Raw genomic sequence first — 10,926 nt, forward strand, 5'->3', positions numbered from 1 at the left:
AGGGTATGAGCAGCATTTGTAACTTCTAGGGTATAAATTTTCAATAGAAATGGCTGAATCATTGGACTAAGTATTTGTCAGATGTTGGTCACTAGAATTCAGGGTACTCATAGCCTAACTGAATGAGATCCTGATCCGTAAAGCTGGCTGACACTTTTAAGTCTATCATTATTTTAATCTAATGGCAGTAGCCTACAACACAGAGTTACACTGAGACATAGACTGCTATCTGAACATACAGACTGGGAAGAGAAAAGGCATCATATGAATTTTTCTACCATACCTTTTCTACCTTCACATCACCTGCCAGTCAGCCCATCTGCTGTGCCAGAATTGCAAGTGGTAAGTTTACAGACTGTGCGTCATGTTCAGCATGTACCAATGCCCCCAAAATAAATGTGTAATTCTTGTCCTAGGGGTATAGAATTCTCAGTCACTTCAGTTTGGGCAGAGGTTACAGCTGAAAAAATACTTTGAGCAGGTTCTCACATGTGAATATATCCTCATGGTGAAGTCGGTTCAGAGCACATGTTCATGGTCACCATCTGAGGATACAAGTTCATCTAACTTGTTCAAGGATATATAGGACATAAACAACAAAAAAAGATCTCAGCATGTATGGATGGACTCTAAATCCCAGATCTAGATCCCCCTATGGTCAAAGTCCCTAAGAACCAGCCTCACAATGTTCTTTAAAAAATTATTCTGAGACTTGTTTAAAAAAAAACAAAAAGGCTTTATGGTGATCAGGAAAAAAAAACTAATTATAATAAAGTAAAAATCAAAATCAACAGGAACTATAAACCAGAGATACACTACAGGGTGGGAAGAGCACAAGGGTCCATGGTGATGGTTCACAGGTGAATGGGTGGAGGGAATTTTACGGTGACTATAACCAAGATGAAAATGCAAACATTGTACAAAAATGAAAAATGTTAAAAATACATCAAATTAATTTAAAAAATAAAACCTTTAAAAATTATTGCAAAGAGGAGATTTAACTGCACCCTTGATATAGCAAAGACAGCTGGGGATTTATAATGGGTGAGCAAGTCACTGGGTGGGAAATCACTGAGAGGAGATATCAGGGGAAAGGGTCTCTACTGAATTCCCTGACAGTATTCTTGTTCTAGGCCAGCCACAGGCGGGGCAACGAAGCCGCGTTGAAAAGGGGAGCTTGGGGAATCCTAACTAAAGCCTACTTAGTAAGGAAGTCTATGGCAATGTCCAGATAAAATAAACTTTTAAAAATTCATAGAAAGATCCTTGGTTTTGCAGACCAACAGAGGTAGATAGTATTTTTTTTTTTAAGATTTATTTATTTATTTATACAAGCACTGGGTGCAGTCAGAAGCGCGGGAGGGTGAGAGAATTCACCAGAGCCAGAGAAGGGAGCAGAGCAGGCAGAGGGACCGAAGTACACTGCTGAGGGGAGCAGCGGGCGGCAGGAGAGGTCTGCGCGCCATGTGGGACCCTCCTCCGGTGGCCGGGGAGCAGCCGGGGATCGAACGGGCACTGCAGAGGCCGCGGGCAGCTTCTTAACCCAGCGCTCAACCGCTGCGCCTCCGGGCAGGCCGGGTAGATGGTATTTTTGATGCCATGCAATTAGAGTAAAATATATGCCAACAACAAGAAATGAACAAAACCTAAAGTTTCTTCAATGCTTGTATGTGTATTGGAGGTTGAAAAGTAAAATGTGTAACTGCTTGGTTTATTTTCAGAACTCTTCTTTACTCTCTGGACAAATGTGAAACTCTTAAGATCAAATCCTCTCTGCTGCTGATGACAGGAAAGGAGCTCTGTGCTGAAGTTCCAGCTTGCTTCTATTCCTATATTGTCCCTGTAGTGCCCACTGGTGTGGTATAAAATCAATTAAATGAAATTTGTGCTCTGCATATTTTGAAAATGGCATGGTTATTTAAATGTCATAGCATTTGCAAACCTGTTCGATACAATTCTATACAGAAAAAAACTCAAGTCTATACATTCCTTACACTTCCAACTAAAAAAGTTGAATTTAGAAAATATCTAGCTCTAGCTTTTATCATATAAAACTGGAAATTCATTGATGGATTAGCAACATGTCTTTATTATTTATATAACACTTAATACTAGCTCTAGCTGAACTAAGAGAGAGATTTTAAAACTCAAGTAACTTATGTGGGAATGTTATTAGTGAATATCAAGTTTAAGTGCTACTGGTGTTAATGGGAATGTTGAAAGAATAAGAGGCAAAAAATTGTAAATATTACGTGAGCTTGAAGTCCCGTATCTCTATGCTATCTGCTCTTTCCTTTTAACCCTGAGATAGATGATTTTTACTATTATTGTCATCTAATCTTTGTACATCTAATCTAATGTACCTCTTTTTATGTGAAGATTAATTTATTTTAGGTCACTTTTATCAACTTCTAATCTTTTAAATACTAATAATGAATAGTTTTGGTTCATTATCTACTTACCTAAAAATTCAAATGAAATAAAACTAAATGAAATAATACTCATATATTTAATTAGATATTTTCCAGATCCAAACTTATTGCTGTATTTCAAAACATGCCTATATTGATTGGACACTGCTTCCATGAAAAACAATACCAACAGGTATTTAAATAGCTACTTTTAAAGGTGGAATGTACGGATTTGGAAATTTTGCTCACTATGCACAAGGGAGAAACTTAACTGAAATATGCTCAAAGGAATTTTAAAAAGTTCTTTGCCGTAGACTCGGGACTTTCTCTCATGCTATCGATTATGTGGTTGCTTGATGTGGGGAGAAAGTGGGCGGACAGGGAAGTGAGGCCAGGATGGTGGCCATGCCAGTCAGAGGAACAGGATATTCCAGGGGTCTCACAGTGGTGGGACAGTTCACAGGCCATGAATCTGTGCGAGATTCTGTGATGAGACTTTTTCAGTGAGGGGGTAGCGCAGACTAGTGGGTACAGTGAGGGAACTGTTATGTTGATTGCACAGAGCTGCGTTCCTGGAGCCTGCTCAACAGGGAGCTCCAAGAGAGACCCCGTGGTCTAACAAACAGTGAGAGAGGTTGAGCCTTAACACCCCCCACCTCCCCAAGCAGGGTGAGTAAGGAGAAGGAGAGAGAGAAGAAATAGAGAGGGTGCCAACCCTTCCCAATCTTCACACACCACTTACTCCCCCAAACCTCACCTCTTTGCACACCTGAGCAAGACTTTTGGTGCTTGGAGCTTCCCTCCTATTCAGGTGAGTGGAGAGAGACCCACAGTGCAGGGAACTCACAACCCTGCCACAGTCTCAAGTCTGGCAAAGTAGAGCGAGGGATGCCCCATGTGCTGCCCATTTTCCAGAACAGGAGACCTCTCGCCCAGTGAGGGAAGTGAAGAGAGAGAGTCTCTAAGAGATCCTTCCGCCTGCAGCAGTGAGAGCTGCAATAAAGGAACAGGGAAGAGCGAGCTCTGAGTTAGTGGGTGGTTCTCATTGACTCAGTGGTAAAAGTTGGGGCTTTCATGACTTCCCTCTGGCTCACTAAAAGGGGGCTGCTGAGACCTAAGGGGGGCAGCAGCCAGGACCACCTTAAAAGGAATCAGCACAGGTGGGTCACTCTTTTTTTGCCTTCTGCTTGCACTCTGGTCTCCCCTGTGGATGCTATCTTCCCTTTGAGCAGACAGCATCCTGCCATGTGTTCGTCTCTCTCATTGTGCTCCCTCTTTCACTTATGTAAATCGCTTTTAGATCTTGTCCTAAATTCTTTTTTTTTATATATCCAAAAGGGCAAGTTTATTATAAAAAAAAAAAAAAAGTAAAGGATGCTGGCACAGACACAGCAGGCAGAAAGAGCTGCCTTTAAAAGGGACAGGGTTATGGGCCTCCCCGGTGGCGCAGCGGTTGAGCGCTGGGTTGCGAAGCTGCCCGCGGCCTCTGCGGCGCCGGTTCGATCCCCGGCTGCTCCCCGGCCACCGGAGGAGGGTCCCACATGGCGCGCAGACCTCTCCTGCCGCCCGCTGCTCCCCTCAGCAGTGTACTTCGGTCCTTCTGTCTGCTCTGCTCCCCGCTCTGGCTCTGGTGAATTCTCTCACCCTCCTGCGCTTCTGACTGTACCCAGTGCATGTATAAACAAAACAAAACAAACAAACCAGCAAACAAATAAAGCATGCCTCTATAAAAAAAAAAAAAATAAAATAAAAAAAAAATAAAAGGGACAGGGTTGTTAAAAAAAAGACAGCTGCCATTTGTTGTCCTGTATTCTTAAGCATGCAGGTGAGAACTTACAAACTGGGTCATCTCTTTACCCCCCAGAGTTTGCCTGTAAACAGTGTGGCTTGGCACCCAATGTTTGGCCAGGCCCCACAGTTGGCCAGCTCAATGGACGGTTCCTTGTGTTAGTCACCACAATAGAGTTACAGTTGCTGGACATGTGGCAAGATTTTTCTGTCTCTCACTTAGAGAAATCTGGTTTTACTTCAGTAGAGTTCTGTGTATTTTTATTTAGATATAGATTCAACCTTCAAAATGAAGGCAGTTCTTCCTCTTCTTCTTTAAGATTTGGTTTGGGTGACCTGATAAAATCTTGTGTATGGAAAATGATTCTTGGTCTTGTGGGAGGTCTTGTGGACAATCCCATGTCGCTCATTTCCAACCTCTACCCTAGGACTTTTGTTTCAGGGGGTCTTCTTGAATGTGTGTGAGCATCTACAGATTTGCCTTTGGTTCAAGAGGAGGTGAAACTTCTACTCAGGCTGATAGTTCAAAGATCAGTGAAAGGGAAAATGGCCTATTGACTGATCTTTGAACTATCATGCTGAATTGCAACTGGAAGAATTTTAGAAGATACCCAGTAGATGGAATGAAATCTCATATACACAAGCCATTATGTCCCTCAATAAATTAAATTTAGAAAAGTCAGAGACCCATCTGATGCCACAAAGAAGAGAGAAGTAACCTTTCCATCACCCGGATAGTTGAAAATGGAGAAGCAGGAAGAAGACTGCCAGGTACTAGAGACATTGAACCTGTCAATGGAGAATTCCTTCAATAGGGCCAGTGTGTTTTCTGGGAGGCTGCAGAGGGTTTGCAGATCCCACTACCTTCCCAGGGTAAGGATATTTCATACCAGATAGGGCACCCAAGTTTGCCAAAGGAGCTACCCTGGGGTAGGACAATTCCTTCTTCACAATTCCCAATAGGTGGAAATTTGCCAGATAATAATGGTCATCTAACCTCTTTCCCACCACAGGCTTCCTGATTTGGATAAAGTCTATCTTCTTTATGGGCAGGATCCTCAAAGGATGACTAATTTGTTTTCTTCTATTTTTGGTTCCCATTGACTTACCTGGGTATATATGTTAAATATACTAGTAATGTCACATGGACAGAGAATGGTTCTAGGGAAGGTTAATGAAGAGGCTTAGTGTCTCTACTAGGAGGATCTAGAAACCTTAAAACCAAAAGGAGGGCCTCCCTGGTGGCGCAAGGGTTAAGATGCAACCTATGAAGCAATCCACAGCCTCTGCAGCACGAGCTCGATTCCCAGCCAGCCAGGAAGCAACCCACATGGCACAGTAGACCTCTCCAGACTCGCCCGCTGCTCCCCTCAGCAGTGTACTTCTGTCGATCTGCCTGTTCTGTTCCCCACTCTGTCTCTGGTGGCTCCTCTCACCCCCCCCCCACACACCTCTGGCCTGTACCTCAGCTCTTGTATGCATAAATAAATAAATCTTTATAAAAAAAAAAAAGCTGTCCTAATGATAGACTGAGACCTCAGTAATGGGGAATGGGATGACTGGAACACTACAAGAAGAGTTTATTATCAAAACTGAGGAAAGGAATGCCGAAGCAAGAATTTTGGTAGATACTGGACCTTCAACAAAAGACCAATGAGGACTTGTCTGAGTTACTTGAAAAGATTATCCAAACTTTGCTTACTTACACAGATGTGAATCTAGACACTCCAGAAAATTCCTGTATAATGAAGATGGCATTCATTGGGCAGAGTTTTCTGGATTGGAGGAAGTTAACCAAGGTAGTAGGTGCCATAGAGATGAGTCCTCCCCAGCTGGTGTATATAGCCATTAGATTTTACAATGCAAGAGGAGAAAGGAGGCCTAGCCTACAAATGTGTGCATAGAAAGAAAAAACAGGGTTTAGGAGAAAGAACATGGCGAGAAAGTAGGAGAAGCAAACATTTGAAGAAGAACCAGTGTGCCTAGTGCCAGAAAAAGATATATCCAAAGGACAGGTGTTCCAGGGGTTTTTTTTTTGGGGGGGGGGAGAGAGAGAATAGGGAGGTGAAAAGAAGGAAAGGAGGGAGAAGACAACACAGAATGAGGATTCAGACGCGTGTCTCAAGTGCGGAATTCAAGCAGAGTAGAAGGAATAAAGAAGCAAGGATGGAAGAGAGGAGACATGGTAGTCTAGAGGGGGTTCAGATGAAGAATAGGGAGGTCCAGGTGTCCCACTAATCTGAAAAACCTCATTATGAAAGCTTCTTTGGAGCCCCTGATAACTCTAGCAGGGCAGGACCATTTGATTAACTTCTTGGTGGACACTGGAGCAACCTATTCAGTTTTGAATTCTAAATTAGCCAGGGTCAGCAAGAAGACTGTAGCAGTCACCAGGATTATGGAAGGTCAAAACAGAAAACCTTCCTACAACCCCTGGAATGCCTATCTGATGAGGGAACACTTACACATAGACTTTTATACATGAAAGAATGTCTAGTTGCCATATCTTTGGCATTACTCGTAAGTAAACTTAATGCACAGATTATCACCCAGAGATTCAGAGGTTGCACCTGTAAGTATCCCAAGAACAAGCCTTGCATTTCCAGACGGTACTCAGGATGTTCCTCCCGTAGGTGAAGTGCTGCCCCAAGAAATCAAGGAAAAGGTGATGGAGGGTAAATGACGTCATCAGCTTTTTTCCCACCCTCCTGACAGTGGTGGGGATGCCCCGGGGCTGAGGGGGTTGGACACAGGGCATGCGCACCTATGATTGTGGACACCTGGAGTGAGGGCATGTGCACATGCGTAAGTGTGCACACCTGTGCTTAGAGGCCGGCCGGGATGAAAGTTAAGGCGGCAGCGGCTGTGAGAGGAACAGCACGGGACTATGGAAGAGGTAAGGTCACGAGATGAGGCAGGAGAGAACGCCAGAGAGTCCAGGGAAAGAGCCTAAAAGATTCATGGGAGGCTGAGGGCCTTGGTTGCCTGTCTGCCTCCCAGCCTCCCTGCCTGGCCCTTGCTGGCCTCCCTGCATGGCAGCCTCCATGCCTGGTGTGCCTGTGTACCTGGGTCCGAAGAGAGAAGTAGAGGCCTCTAGAAAGCTACTGAAGGCTCCAACGTTATCTTTTCGTCTGTAAGAACTGAAGATGAACCTCCTCAGGCTGGGATGGCTGCAAAAGAGGTAGGTAAAGTGGTTTGGGCCGATAAAACTCTGTAATATGCCAAAAATGCAGACTCTGTTAAAATAAAGGTGATGGAAGGGAGCAGAACTGTGAGGAGAAAATATCTTCTAAAAGAGGTGGCTTTGCTAGGAATGCAGTCAGTATTATAAAAGTGTCTCCAGTATGGCCTATTTGTCCCTGTTGCTTCACAAAACTGATTTTACCAGTAAAGAGACGCCACACCAATGAGTACTGTTTTGTTCAGGGTTTGGGGGCCATTAATGAGATTGTCTAGAACGTACATCCAACCCTGCCAAATCTTTACACCCTGCTAATTGCAAACCCTGGTGAGTTTTCTGCATCCCAGTAGATGTCCAGAGTCAACAAATTTTTGGTTTGGAGTGGGAAGACAGTGAGTCCCAATGTATTTTGCAATATTGTTGGACTGTGCTTACACAAGGGTTTAAGAATTCTCCAAATATTTGGGGAGGAAATATTGGCTAGAGAATCTCAAAGAGAGCCAATTAAAACAGGGTATCCTGCTCCCAATATGTGGATGATTTACTGATTGCCAGCTATGACTATGAATCTTGCCTGGAGAATACCACGTTGGTCTTGAACCACCTGACAGAGTGCCGCTACAGGGTGTCGCCTCCAAAGGCTCAGATATGCAAAGAAAATGTGGCATACTTGGGATTTTAGTTAAAAAAAAAAAAAGCCTCATAACTGAGAGAAAACAGGTGATTTTCATCTCTTGAATTACGCAGCAATCAAAGGCAATTATGTGGATTTTGAGAATGACTGAGTTTTGTAGAATTTTGATCTCCAACTTGAGGCTATTAGCAAAACCTGCATACAAGTCCCTCAAAGGCCCAGACTCCCAATCTTTGTTTTGGACTCCTGAGTGGCAACAGGGCTGCCAGACCTCGGAAGTCTTTCTGACTCTATGTGCATGATAGGGAATCACCTGAGAGTGCTAGCCATTATTAGAATCAGAATTGCAGTCCAACTTTACCACATCAATGCACAGAACCTTAATGACGGACTCATAACCCCTGTTTAGAAACTACTAAAAGTCTATCTAGCCAACCAGATCCAGAGTGGGAACTGTTTATAGATGGGAACAGTTTTATGGAACAGGGTATACAGTATTGATGCCTCAGGACACCACAGATGCCAAGGTTCTCTCAAGCATAGATGTCAGCACAGGTCAAACTGATAGCCCTGACTTGAGCCCTGGATTGCTCAAGCGAAGTTAAATTATTTCTCCATGGTTTTACATGCACATGGCACCATATGAAAGGAAAGAGGTTCCTTACAGCCAGCAAAGACATTAAGCACAGACTAGTCTTGGCCTTGCTGAAAGCAGTGTTATGCCATCAGTCATAGCAGTGATGCAAAGGGCAATAGCTAAGCTGCTGCTCAGTCTGAAATACTCTCTAGGGGTCATTCATGCCCCTCATGGACTTACCTCAATTTCTTCCTAAATATACTCACCCTAGAGAGGAAAAGGGCCCATGCATGAATGGGGATTTAACTATCTTTGACTCCAACTCCATTTGGAGATTGGACTCGCATGGAATGATTGGTATCATACCAGAGGCCCTAGTCTACTGGTGTTGCAACTTGAGGAATCCCATTATGGGAGAGAGACCTTTCTCCAGTCCGTGTACCCATACTTAAGGGTCCCATTTGTAGTATCTCTTTATATTAGTGTTTCAGATATTTGGGGGGGGGGGTAGATACCTAGCAGGGTTATGGCTGGATAATACCATTTCCATTTTTATAGCAGGGTTATGGCTGGATAATACCATTTCCATTTTTATTTTCTTAAAGTATCCCTGTATCATTTTCCAGAGGCTGCATAAAATTACTTTTCCACCTACAGTGGATGAGTGTCCCTTTTTCTCCACATCTTCTACATTTGCTTTCACCTATTTTGGATATAGGCCATTCTCACAGGGGTGAAATATCTTATTGTAGTTTTGACCTGTATTCCTTTTATGTGATGAACTTTTTTCATGTGCCTGTAGGCTATGTGAATGTCTTCTTTAAAGAAGAGTCTTTAAATGTCTTCTTTTAAGACTTTTGGCTATTTGTTTGTTTGGGTGGTTTACCTCTTTATTGTTGACTTGAATGCTTCTATTTTTTGGCAGTTAACCTGTTGTCAGATGTGTAATGTGCCAATCTCTCTCCCAGTTTGTAGGTTGTCTTTTTGGTTTTCGGGGGGTTGAGGTACAAAACTGCATGTACAACCACTTATTTTTGCTTTTGTTTACCTTGCCATAAAGAGTTGCATCCCCAAATGCATCTCTGCAGTTATGTCCACGCGTGTATCCCCTAGAATTTCCTTTAAGGATTAATGGTTTCAGGTATTACACCCAAGTCTTTAATCCATTTTGAATGAATTTTTGTATATAGAGTATGGATCTAATTTCGTTTTTTTCTCGTGGCTGTCCCAGCGCAACTGGTCTGTTTTCTTAGTTTTACAGCATTGTGGTCAGTGAAGGTACTAGGTGTAATTTCAATGTTTGTGATTTTAATTACAATTGACTTGCGTTGTGAGCCTCAGATTTAAGTTAGTGCCCTGTGCCCTCACATCCATAGCTCTCCTACAATGCATCCACTGCCCTGGGTGCCTGCTCATGTACCCTTTAACCAGAGTAGTGCTGACTCTTACGAACTGATACTGGTGTGTGCCCAAGTCAACAGTTGTAGGTAGCTCTCCACTGCAGTTCCCTGCCTCCCTTGTGGGTTGCCCTGCTCCATTATTTTAACTAAATTTCACTTAGAGCTTTTCCTCCCCATTTCAGTTGGATTGTTTCTCCTATTGTGTATGAGGATACTCAGTTTTTCCCTTGAGGTCTTAGGCTTTGTTTTACATCAGGTTTGCTGTGTGCATCTAGAGAAGGAGAGCCTGGGGTCTTCACCCTGCCCCCATCTTACTGAACTCCCCAGAATATATTTCTCTTTAAGCGTTACACAAATATTCTTTATGAATATATATACTTTCTAACATAAATAAACCAGAAAACATGAAAAATAGTTTCCATGTCAGAAAAGTGGCTGTTACCTTAAAAATATGTAATTTCTAGCTACTAGTTAATGGCTCTAAGCTACTAAAGAGTGAATTCTGCTTACTATAGGGATGAACTCTATATCCTAGTGTCAGAGTGGAGTGGGAGGAAGTGTGGGTGATAAGCCTAAAGATAATGTTGAGTCTATACTGCCATATTTTCCTCATGTCAAATGTTCCTGGTCTATCTTTTTAGAAATATTCTTTAGCTTCTTAAGTGAATGAATCAGAAATGTTTATCAACCTTAAAGGATATAAAAATTTCATACCAAAAAAATCATGCACACAAATGGACAAAAGTATATCAATATAAAACAAAAACATCCAATTTAAATATTGTTGGCTTTTTTATTTATTTAATAAATAACTTCAGTAAACAGCACTGTAAAAAGTGAACGGTTAAAATTAAAAGGCACTTAACACAAGGATGTGACTAGTATGAAACAAAATGCATAACTCAGTGAGAAGTAAATATACAGTGATCTGTTAC

This window comes from Talpa europaea (assembly GCF_964194135.1).
Source record: "Talpa europaea genome assembly, chromosome: 14".
Lineage (NCBI taxonomy): Eukaryota > Metazoa > Chordata > Mammalia > Eulipotyphla > Talpidae > Talpa > Talpa europaea.